Here is an 11,850-nt window from a genome sequence, read left to right as displayed (position 1 = left end):
TACTTCTTTGAAGCGTATATGATCTGGACATGTACCTACATGTACAGTATGCTCATTGAGACCAGTGTGTGCGTGTGTGTATGCATGTGTGTGTTATGTGTGCGTGTGTGTTCCTCTGGCGATCGGCATCCTATCGAATCGACTGCTTCCTTCCTCCGCTCAGAGCGAGGATGCCAATGCTGCAGCTTTTTAACTTATTACTGTGACTAAGAGAGGCTTAAGGAAGGCAGAGGAAGATAAGGAAGAGAGGGCGGGGGGAGTGAGTAAGGGAGAGGGAGGGAGAGAGAGAGAGAGAGAGGTTGACGGGGAGAGAGAGCGAGAAAGGGAGAGAGAGGAAATGAGAAAGAGAGAAAGAGAGAGGATGAGGGGAGAGAGGAAGAGGAATGGAGAGAGAGGGTGTGTGTGTGTGTGTGTGTGTGTGTGTGTGTGTGTGTGTGTGTGTGTGTGTGTGTGTGTGTGTGTGTGTGTGTGTGTGTGTGTGTGTGTGTGTGTGTGTGTGTGCATGTTCTTCTGTGTAGTCAGTGTGATCTTGGCCTACCTAGATTATCATGTCAATAAAGGTACTCCCACTTTGTGATTATTATGTGCATAATCTCCATTATCTGATGCTGGGAATTTACAGTATATTATGTACGTACATGAATAATGGTACGTTAGAGCCTGCATGACTTGTGGTATTACATAGAATAAAATGGGGTGATTTCCAATCCCCCAGGAATAAAGGTACAGTATTTTTGTGGAGTTGCAAGAGGAGAATAATGATTCCTCTCAGAGCTGAACCTACCAACATGCTTTGCTTTTTTTTTGCATCAGTGCAGGTCTGTACCTGCTCTGTAGCTCCACAGTGACCTCTTGTGGACAGGAGTGGTACTGCACCATGTTGCTCCACATAACTCACCTCAATGGGCACACTAACTGTCACACTCAAGGTGCATCCTGCAATTCTAAGCCATTAAATTGGCCCTAGTCTCCCAAATACCTGAAGTTTAAAGGTGTTTACCATATTTCATGTAGGGAAAAGATACACATCAACCAGATTCACAAGTCCCTTTATGTTTACCTGGTTTCTGCTCCTAATAATCTGACAAGGGGGCTGCAACATGGCGGAACGTTTCAGAGCCAGAGAGAGATGGTCAAATAAATCCATATTATCTTTGAACTGCCAATTATCCTCCACCACTATCTGCCATCTCACAGACATCTGAGCCCCAAACCCTGGGGGAGGGATGGGGAGATGAGATGAGATGAGTGAGAACACTAATGAATGATGCTGAATCACCTCTTTGACTTTCTCAACATACTTTTAATGGCCGCTCCTTGATCAGTCCAGCTTAATATGGGCTCTAGTGGCGAGCCTCTCTGGCTTTGATGGTGTTTTGGGTTACGGTGTTGTGTGCTCACAGCACATGGCCCTACTGTTGGTTGGTATAGAAAATGTTGCCTCACTCAATGACAGCTATTGAGATAGACTGGCCGGTCTATGTCCCAGATTGCATGTACACAAGTGTGCGTCTGTGTGCCTGCCTGTAATGGGGAAATTTCACATCACTAAATGTAATATTTAGCTTACAGCAACCTTTAGTTTTTGTTCTAGCACTACACAGCTGATTCAAATAAGTTGATGATGTGTAGTGCTGGGGTTTAGAGTGATCGACACAATGTTTCACTTGTTTAGAGTTTCTGTAATACACATGAATTCCTGTGCAGAAGAAAGACACGGCACAAATGAGAAAACAGAGTGAGAAATAAAGAGAAAAAGGCAGAATGGGATCCCCTGGGCTGGCTGGGTGGAGTTAAGAGACACTGGGCTTATCTCTCTCTCCGCCACATAAGATATGGCTGGGAAATGAGCTGAGAGGGGAGAAAAAGCTCCAGCACAGCGAGAGAATCTGTCTCCTGAGCCGTGTCAGCTTACCCCTCAGCCCCATTCACTGTGTCAGTCAGTCAGTCTAGTCCCTGGCCCCCGGAGTCTATCTGCACATCACATCCTCTGTGCCTGCCTATCTGTCTGTCTGCTGGATGGAGCCAGGTGCTGCTGCTACAGATGATTACAATCTGATGTCCATGAGATTCCCCTCCAAATGGCTCTTGAAGTAATATAGGTGGTGGTTATAGTTGCTTGAATGTCACTCTTGATGTCAATGCTCCTTTCTGACAATCTCAGGGGGTATCGTATGATCATGAGCCCTGAATCTCTCTGCGTCTAGTATAATGTAAAGGTTTTTATGCTTCTACACCTGCATTGCTGTTTGGGGTTTTAGGCTGGGTTTCTGTACAGCACTTTGTGACATCAGCTGATGTAAGAAGAGCTTTATAAATACATTTGATTGATTGAAAATAAATCAGATTTTATTAAGGTTAGATGAATAATAATGATGGCGTTTCAGTACCTCTACCAGTTGTTTAAACACGAACCGCCTCTTCAATCTCGGACACATCATCAGCATTAGCCTGATCTTTGGGGTGGCATGCATTGTATCTGATATGCATAGCACATCCAATATGCTTTAAAGTGGATCTGACAGTGTTGTAACTACTTTGCTGACATGAAACAAACAGACAATCATAATATCAGTCAAAAATAGCGAATTCCCAGTTTATGCTACAAAACCAATATGATAAGAGGTTTTAAAAATAGGTTCTATTTGACTCAACATTCCATGACGTACACTAAGACATTGTTGGCAGAATAGATGGATGCAGTTAAATACATGATTCATATAATTCACCAAAACATTTCTTGATAGTTCCAAAAATATTGCTATCAGGTTGTAAATCACAGCTGGTCTGATACAATGTTTGCTGCCTCCATTTGGGATGCACTGTTTCAGTTTCCATTACTCAATATTTTGGACAAAAACGGACGAATGTAACCAAGGCTGGGAATGTCAATACAATCAAACAGCAAGGGCAATGATCACAAGTCAGTCATAACAGCTAATACTAAAAAAAATAAAGGGAACACTTAAACAACACAATGTAACTCCAAGTCAATCACACTTCTGTGAAATCAAACTGTCCACTTAGGAAGCAACACTGATTGACAATACATTTCACATGCTGTTGTGCAAATGGAATCGACAATAGGTGGAAATTATAGGCAATTAGCAAGACACCCCCAATAATGGAGTGGTTCTGCAGGTGGTGATCACAGACCACTTCTCAGTTCCTATGCTTCCTGATTTTTTGGTCACTTTTGAATGCTGGCGGTGCTTTCACTCTAGTGGTAGCATGAGACGGAGTCTACAACCCACACAAGTGGCTCAGGTAGTGCAGCTCATCCAGGATGGCACATCAATGCGAGCTGTGGCAAGAAGGTTTGCTGTGTTTGTCAGCGGAGTGTCCAGAGCATGTGTGTGTCCGCTACCAGGAGACCAGGAGACAGGCCAGTACATCAGGAGATGCGGAGGAGGCCGTAGGAGGGCAACAACCCAGCAGCAGGACCGCTACTTCTGCATTTGTGCAAGGAGGAGCAGGAGGAGCACTGCCAGAGCCCTGCAAAATGACCTCCAGCAGGCCACAAATGTGCATGTGTCTGCTCAAACGGTCAGAAACAGACTACATGAGGGTGGTAATGAGGGCCCGACGTCCACAGGTGGGGGTTGTGCTTACAGCCCAACACCGTGCAGGACGTTTGGCAGTTGCCAGAGAACATCAAGATTGGCAAATTCGCCACTGGTGCCCTGTGCTCTTCACAGATGAAAGCAGGTTCACACTGAGCACATGTGACAGACGTGACAGAGTCTGGAGACACCTCGGAGAACGTTCTGTTGCCTGCAACATCCTCCAGCATGACCGGTTTGGCGGTGGGTCAGTCATGGTGTGGGGTGGCATTTCTTTGGGGGGCCGCACAGCCCTCCATGTGCTCACCAGAGGTAGCCTGACTGCCATTAGGTACCGAGATGAGATCCTCAGACCCCTTGTGAGACCATATGCTGGTGCGGTTGGCACTGGATTCATCCTAATGCAAGACAATGCTAGACCTCATGTGGCTGAAGTGTGTCAGCAGTTCCTGCAAGAGGAAGGCATTGATGCTATGGACTGGCCCGCCCGTTCCCCAGACCTGAATCCAATTGAGCACATCTGGGACATCATGTCTCGCTCCATCCACTGTTGCACCACAGACTGTCCAGGAGTTGGCGGATGCTTTAGTCCAGGTCTGGGAGGAGATCCCTCAGGAGACCATCCGCCACCTCATCAGGAGCATGCCCAGGCATTGTAGGGGGATCATACAGGCACGTGGAGGCCACACACACACTACTGAACCTCATTTTGACTTGTTTTAAGGACATTACATAAAAGTTGGATCAGCCTGTAGTGTGGTTTTCCACTTTAATTTTGAGTGTGACTCCAAACCCAGACCTCCATGGGTTGATACATTTGATTTCCATTGATAATGTTTGTGTGATTTTGTTGTCAGCACATTCAGCTATGCAAAGAAAAAAGTATTTTATAAGAATATTTCATTCATTCAGATCTAGGTTGTGTTATTTTGGTGTTCCCTTTATTTTTTTGAGCAGTGTAGCTTGCTATTTATGTAGCAAGGTAAAAACATGGAGCCTAACGTCAGCTAGCAAGCTGCAAGGAGGATGTCATGTCATTGGAGAAGTGGATGAGTGACTGACTTTTTCCCCTCATATCGTTTTCCGGTGACTATACACAGCTAGAGATGCAGGTGTCATTTGGTTAGCTAGCAAGAACTTGAATGACTGTTATTGTAGGTGTAAATTCACGACTATGGTTGATTTTCCAGTATCTAGACTGTTCTCCCAAAAGTATTGAGACAGAAAACTTAGGGTTAATTAATAGATATGCATAAGCAGAGTAAAGCTTGAGCTCAGGTGAATGGACAGAGCTGGATCCATGGGAGAGTACAGACTGGGTCAACATGGAGTTAATCACTAGACATGTAAAACAGAACGGAAGCAGAATCCATGGGAGTGGACAGACTGGGTCAACATGGAGTTAATCACTAGACATGTAAAACAGAACGGAAGCAGAATCCATGGGAGTGTACAGACTGGGTCAACATGGAGTTAATCACTAGACATGTAAAACAGAACGGAAGCAGAATCCATGGGAGTGGACAGACTGGGTCAACATGGAGTTAATCACTAGACATGTAAAACAGAACGGAAGCAGAATCCATGGGAGTGTACAGACTGGGTCAACATGGAGTTAATCACTAGACATGTAAAACAGAACGGAAGCAGAATCCATGGGAGTGTACAGACTGGGTCAACATGGAGTTAATCACTAGACATGTAAAACAGAACGGAAGCAGAATCCATGGGAGTGGTTAATCACAGACTGGCAGAATCAACATGGTCAACAGTTAATCACTAGACATGTAAAACAGAACGGAAGCAGAATCCATGGGAGTGTACAGACTGGGTCAACATGGAGTTAATCACTAGACATGTAAAACAGAACGGAAGCAGAATCCATGGGAGTGGACAGACTGGGTCAACATGGAGTTAATCACTAGACATGTAAAACAGAACGGAAGCAGAATCCATGGGAGTGTACAGACTGGGTCAACATGGAGTTAATCACTAGACATGTAAAACAGAACGGAAGCAGAATCCATGGGAGTGGACAGACTGGGTCAACATGGAGTTAATCACTAGACATGTAAAACAGAACGGAAGCAGAATCCATGGGAGTGTACAGACTGGGTCAACATGGAGTTAATCACTAGACATGTAAAACAGAACGGAAGCAGAATCCATGGGAGTGTACAGACTGGGTCAACATGGAGTTAATCACTAGACATGTAAAACAGAACGGAAGCAGAATCCATGGGAGTGTACAGACTGGGTCAACATGGAGTTAATCACTAGACATGTAAAACAGAACGGAAGCAGAATCCATGGGAGTGGACAGACTGGGTCAACATGGAGTTAATCACTAGACATGTAAAACAGAACGGAAGCAGAATCCATGGGAGTGTACAGACTGGGTCAACATGGAGTTAATCACTAGACATGTAAAACAGAACGGAAGCAGAATCCATGGGAGTGTACAGACTGGGTCAACATGGAGTTAATCACTAGACATGTAAAACAGAACGGAAGCAGAATCCCATGGGTCAACATGGGAGTGTAAAACAGACTGGGTCAACATGGAGTTAATCACTAGTTAACATGTAAAACAGAACGGAAGCAGAATCCATGGGAGTGTACAGACTGGGTCAACATGGAGTTAATCACTAGACATGTAAAACAGAACGGAAGCAGAATCCATGGGAGTGTACAGACTGGGTCAACATGGAGTTAATCACTAGACATGTAAAACAGAACGGAAGCAGAATCCATGGGAGTGGACAGACTGGGTCAACATGGAGTTAATCACTAGACATGTAAAACAGAACGGAAGCAGAATCCATGGGAGTGTACAGACTGGGTCAACATGGAGTTAATCACTAGACATGTAAAACAGAACGGAAGCAGAATCCATGGGAGTGTACAGACTGGGTCAACATGGAGTTAATCACTAGACATGTAAAACAGAACGGAAGCAGAATCCATGGGAGTGTACAGACTGGGTCAACATGGAGTTAATCACTAGACATGTAAAACAGAATGGAAGCAGAATCCATGGGGGTGTACAGACTGGGTCAACATGGAGTTAATCACTAGACATGTAAAACAGAACGGAAGCAGAATCCATGGGAGTGTACAGACTGGGTCAACATGGAGTTAATCACTAGACATGTAAAACAGAACGGAAGCAGAATCCATGGGAGTGGACAGACTGGGTCAACATGGAGTTAATCACTAGACATGTAAAACAGAACGGAAGCAGAATCCATGGGAGTGTACAGACTGGGTCAACATGGAGTTAATCACTAGACATGTAAAACAGAACGGAAGCAGAATCCATGGGAGTGTACAGACTGGGTCAACATGGAGTTAATCACTAGACATGTAAAACAGAACGGAAGCAGAATCCATGGGAGTGTACAGACTGGGTCAACATGGAGTTAATCACTAGACATGTAAAACAGAACGGAAGCAGAATCCATGGGAGTGTACAGACTGGGTCAACATGGAGTTAATCACTAGACATGTAAAACAGAACGGAAGCAGAATCCATGGGAGTGTACAGACTGGGTCAACATGGAGTTAATCACTAGACATGTAAAACAGAACGGAAGCAGAATCCATGGGAGTGTACAGACTGGGTCAACATGGAGTTAATCACTAGACATGTAAAACAGAACGGAAGCAGAATCCATGGGAGTGTACAGACTGGGTCAACATGGAGTTAATCACTAGACATGTAAAACAGAACGGAAGCAGAATCCATGGGAGTGTACAGACTGGGTCAACATGGAGTTAATCACTAGACATGTAAAACAGAACGGAAGCAGAATCCATGGGAGTGTACAGACTGGGTCAACATGGAGTTAATCACTAGACATGTAAAACAGAACGGAAGCAGAATCCATGGGAGTGTACAGACTGGGTCAACATGGAGTTAATCACTAGACATGTAAAACAGAACGGAAGCAGAATCCATGGGAGTGTACAGACTGGGTCAACATGGAGTTAATCACTAGACATGTAAAACAGAACGGAAGCAGAATCCATGGGAGTGGACAGACTGGGTCAACATGGAGTTAATCACTAGACATGTAAAACAGAACGGAAGCAGAATCCATGGGAGTGTACAGACTGGGTCAACATGGAGTTAATCACTAGACATGTAAAACAGAACGGAAGCAGAATCCATGGGAGTGGACAGACTGGGTCAACATGGAGTTAATCACTAGACATGTAAAACAGAACATAAGAAGAAAATGTGTACTTTAGTTCATGAATATAGGCACCAAAATCCATGTATCTGTAATAATAACCTGTTTGTACTAATCAAATATTATTATAAAAGCACTTATATTTGGAAAGTATATATACAATAAATGTAGTATTTTTTTGTATTAACACTATGGCGCCGCCACCATTGTAATCTAAATTGAGCAGATGTGGGCGTAAACAAGCAAGAATTGGGACAAGAAGATAATGGTGGCGAGAGGCCAAGGGGTGTTCATCATCTACATAGAGGGGAGTGACCATGTGTGTTATCTGAAGATGGAAACCCATAAAGCCTGAGGTCTGTAACAAGAAAAATGAGTTGTTCCATGGAATTGCTTGGCTCTGTTACTTTGTAATAAAGTCTATTTGAATTTGCAAGTTCCATTATCTGAGAAATATTTGATTCAATATTTCCACAACATTATCCAGTTAGCATATATCTTGCTTTTGCAAATTCCCTCTGGCTATCTATTTCAGAATAGACTTGTCTGAGTGTGTCAGAGCGCAGAATAACTGATGCATTTACGAATGTGCTACACTGGCTGAATATGACCGCTGTCAGTAAATGTAGGCAGAAAAAGTAATAGCTAGTCAATAATGCTCTAGATAACATGTAAACAGCCTAGCTAACCAGCTCTGCTAGGGCGAGTAAAGTGGTCAGAGTGAGCTGTTTCTCTCATTTATGTCGGGAAGTAGCAAGCTAGCCAACTTTAGCCAGTTAGCTTGTGTGCTTGGTTGCAGGCAAGCTGCAGAAGGACGGGAAGTCTACAATTCCCCATCGTTTATCAGTACAATTTTGACGGCCAACTAGCTGAAACAATTTGAGAGGGTTTACAGTGCATGACCTTTTCCGTATTTTGTTACGTTACAGACTGAGGAGGGGAAAAAATAAATCTACACACAATAATCCATAATGACAAAGGAAAAACTGTTTTTTAGAAATGTTTGCTAATTTATCAAATGAAAAAAAACGGATAAATCCTTTACATAAGTATTCAGACCCTTTACTCAATACTTTGTTGAAGGACCTTTGGCAGCGATTACAGCCTCAAGTCTTCTTGGGTATGAAACTACAAGCTTGGCACACCTGTATTTGAGATATTATCCCATTCTTCTATGCAGAACCTCTCAAGCTCTGTCAGGTTGGATAGGGAGCGTCGCTGCACAGCTATTTTCAGGTCTTTCCAGAGATGTTCGATCGGGTTCAAGCCCGGGCTCTGGCGGAGCCACACAAGGACATTCAGAGACCTGTCCCGAAGTCACTCCTGCATTGTCAAACTCCAAGCAGGCTGTCATGTGCCTTTTACTGAGGAGTGGCTTCCGTCTAGCCACGCCTGATTGGTGGAGTGCTGCAGAGATGGATGTCCTTCTGGAAGGTTCTACCATCTCCACAAAGGAACTCTGGAGCTCTGTCAGAGTGACCATCGTGTTCTTGGTCACCTCCCTGACCAAGGCGCTTCTCCCCAGATTGCTCAGTTTGGCCGGGCGGAAAGCTCTAGGAAGAATCCTGGTGGTTCCAAACTACTTCCATTTAAGAATGATGAAGGCTACTGTGTTCTTGGGGACCTTCAATGATGCAGAAATGTTTTGGTACCTTTCCTCAGATCTGTACTTCAACAATCCTGTCTCGGAGCTCTACGGACATTTCCTTTGACCTCATGGCTTGGTTTTTGATCTGAAATGCACCGTCAACTGTCAGACCTTATATAGACAGGTGTGTGCCTTTCCAAATTATGTCCAATCAATTTAATTTACCACAGGTGAACTCCAATCAAGTTGTAGAAAGATCTCAAAGATGATCAATGGAAACAGGATGCACCCGAGCTCAATTTTGAGTCTCATAACAAAGGGTCTGAATACTTACGTAAATAAGGTATTTCTGTATCGTTTTTTAAATACATTTGCAAAAATGTCTAAAAACCTGTTTTCACTTTGTCATTGTGGGGTATTGTGTGTTGATTGATGAGGAACAGATGTATTTAACAAAATGTGGAAAAGGGGAAGGGGTCTGAATACTATCTGAATGCACTGTACTGTTTCTTTCATGTTCTTTCATTAGATTTTAGCTCATCTTGCTCTGGCTAGCATTAGTTGTTGATGTTGTTGTTGTTGATGTGCATAACTGAGGGAGAGAGAACCTACCTTTTCGTGGTTGTTTGATCAATAGGATTGTAAAGTTCCCAAATGTAAGAGGACTCTTGTGGTATTTACATACTTGCAGAAATCTATTCAACTGGATTTTGTGGCTTTTGTCGAATGTGTTCTAATGATCTAAAGTCGCACTGTTGCAACTGCCTGTAAACACACAGTCCAGTTCAAAGTGAATGATGACAGGCCCTACTGCCTGTAAACACACAGTCCAGTTCAAAGTGAATGATGGCAGGTCCTACTGCCTGTAAACACACAGTCCAGTTCAAAGTGAATGATGACAGGCCCTACTGCCTGTAAACACACAGTTCAGTTCAAAGTGAATGATGGCAGCTCCTACTGCCTGTAAACACACAGTCTAGTTCAAAGTGAATGATGGCAGGCCCTACTACCTGTAAACGCACAGTCCAGTTCAAAGTGAATGATGGCAGGCCCTACTGCCTGTAAACACACAGTCTAGTTCAAAGTGAATGATGGCAGGCCCTACTACCTGTAAACACACAGTCCAGTTCAAAGTGAATGATGGCAGGTCCTACTGCCTGTAAACACACGGTCTAGTTCAAAGTGAATGATGGCAGGCCCTACTACCTGTAAACGCACAGTCCAGTTCAAAGTGAATGATGGCAGGTCCTACTGCCTGTAAACACACAGTCCAGTTCAAAGTAAATAATGGCAGGTCCTACTGGCTGTAAACACACAGTCCAGTTCAAAGTGAATGATGGCAGGCCCTACTACCTGTAAACACACAGTCCAGTTCAAAGTGAATGATGGCAGGTCCTACTGCCTGTAAACACACAGTCCAGTTCAAAGTGAATGATGACAGGCCCTACTACCTGTAAACACACAGTCCAGTTCAAAGTGAATGATGACAGGCCCTACTACCTGTAAACACACAGTCCAGTTCAAAGTGAATGATGGCAGGTCCTACTGCCTGTAAACACACAGTCTAGTTCAAAGTGAATGATGACAGGCCCTACTGCCTGTAAACACACAGTCCAGTTCAAAGTGAATGATGGCAGGCCCTACTGGCTGTAAACACACAGTCCAGTTCAAAGTGAATGATGGCAGGTCCTACTGCCTGTAAACAAACAGTCCAGTTCAAAGTGAATAATGGCAGGTCCTACTGGCTGTAAACACACAGTCCAGTTCAAAGTGAATGATGGCAGGCCCTACTGGCTGTAAACACACAGTCCAGTTCAAAGTGAATGATGGCAGGCCCTACTACCTGTAAACGCACAGTCCAGTTCAAAGTGAATGATGGCAGGTCCTACTGCCTGTAAACACACAGTCCAGTTCAAAGTGAATGATGGCAGGTCCTACTGCCTGTAAACACACAGTCCAGTTCAAAGTGAATGATGGCAGGTCCTACTGCCTGTAAACACACAGTCCAGTTCAAAGTGAATGATGACAGGTCCTACTGCCTGTAAACACACAATCCAGTTCAAAGTGAATGATGACAGGCCCTACTGCCTGTAAACACACAGTCCAGTTCAAAGTGAATGATGGCAGGTCCTACTGCCTGTAAACACACAGTCCAGTTCAAAGTGAATGATGGCAGGTCCTACTGCCTGTAAACACACAGTCCAGTTCAAAGTGAATGATGACAGGTCCTACTGCCTGTAAACACACAATCCAGTTCAAAGTGAATGATGACAGGCCCTACTGCCTGTAAACACACAGTCCAGTTCAAAGTGAATGATGGCAGGCCCTACTGCCTGTAAACACACGGTCTAGTTCAAAGTGAATGATGGCAGGTCCTACTGCCTGTAAACACACAGTCTAGTTCAAAGTGAATGATGACAGGCCCTACTGCCTGTAAACACACAGTCCAGTTCAAAGTGAATGATGGCAGGCCCTACTGCCTGTAAACACACAGTCCAGTTCA

General features: G+C 44.1%; 1 protein-coding gene and 1 long non-coding RNA gene across 6 annotated transcripts in view; both read left to right on the top strand.

The window, feature by feature from the left end:
- LOC118374172 (interleukin-1 receptor accessory protein-like 1) overlaps positions 1-11,850 on the top strand; it is a 433,725-nt gene that overhangs the window by 333,277 nt on the left and 88,598 nt on the right. The gene's annotated exons all lie outside the window — the stretch shown is intronic.
- LOC127916756 (uncharacterized) lies at positions 10,147-11,581 on the top strand. The gene is made up of 3 exons (XR_008095849.1): positions 10,147-10,200; positions 11,230-11,376; positions 11,475-11,581. It is a non-coding gene; the product is annotated as an uncharacterized LOC127916756 (long non-coding RNA).

The sequence above is a fragment of the Oncorhynchus keta genome, chromosome 37 (genome assembly GCF_023373465.1).
Source record: "Oncorhynchus keta strain PuntledgeMale-10-30-2019 chromosome 37, Oket_V2, whole genome shotgun sequence".
Lineage (NCBI taxonomy): Eukaryota > Metazoa > Chordata > Actinopteri > Salmoniformes > Salmonidae > Oncorhynchus > Oncorhynchus keta.
This window is presented reverse-complemented; position numbering and strand designations above follow the sequence as displayed.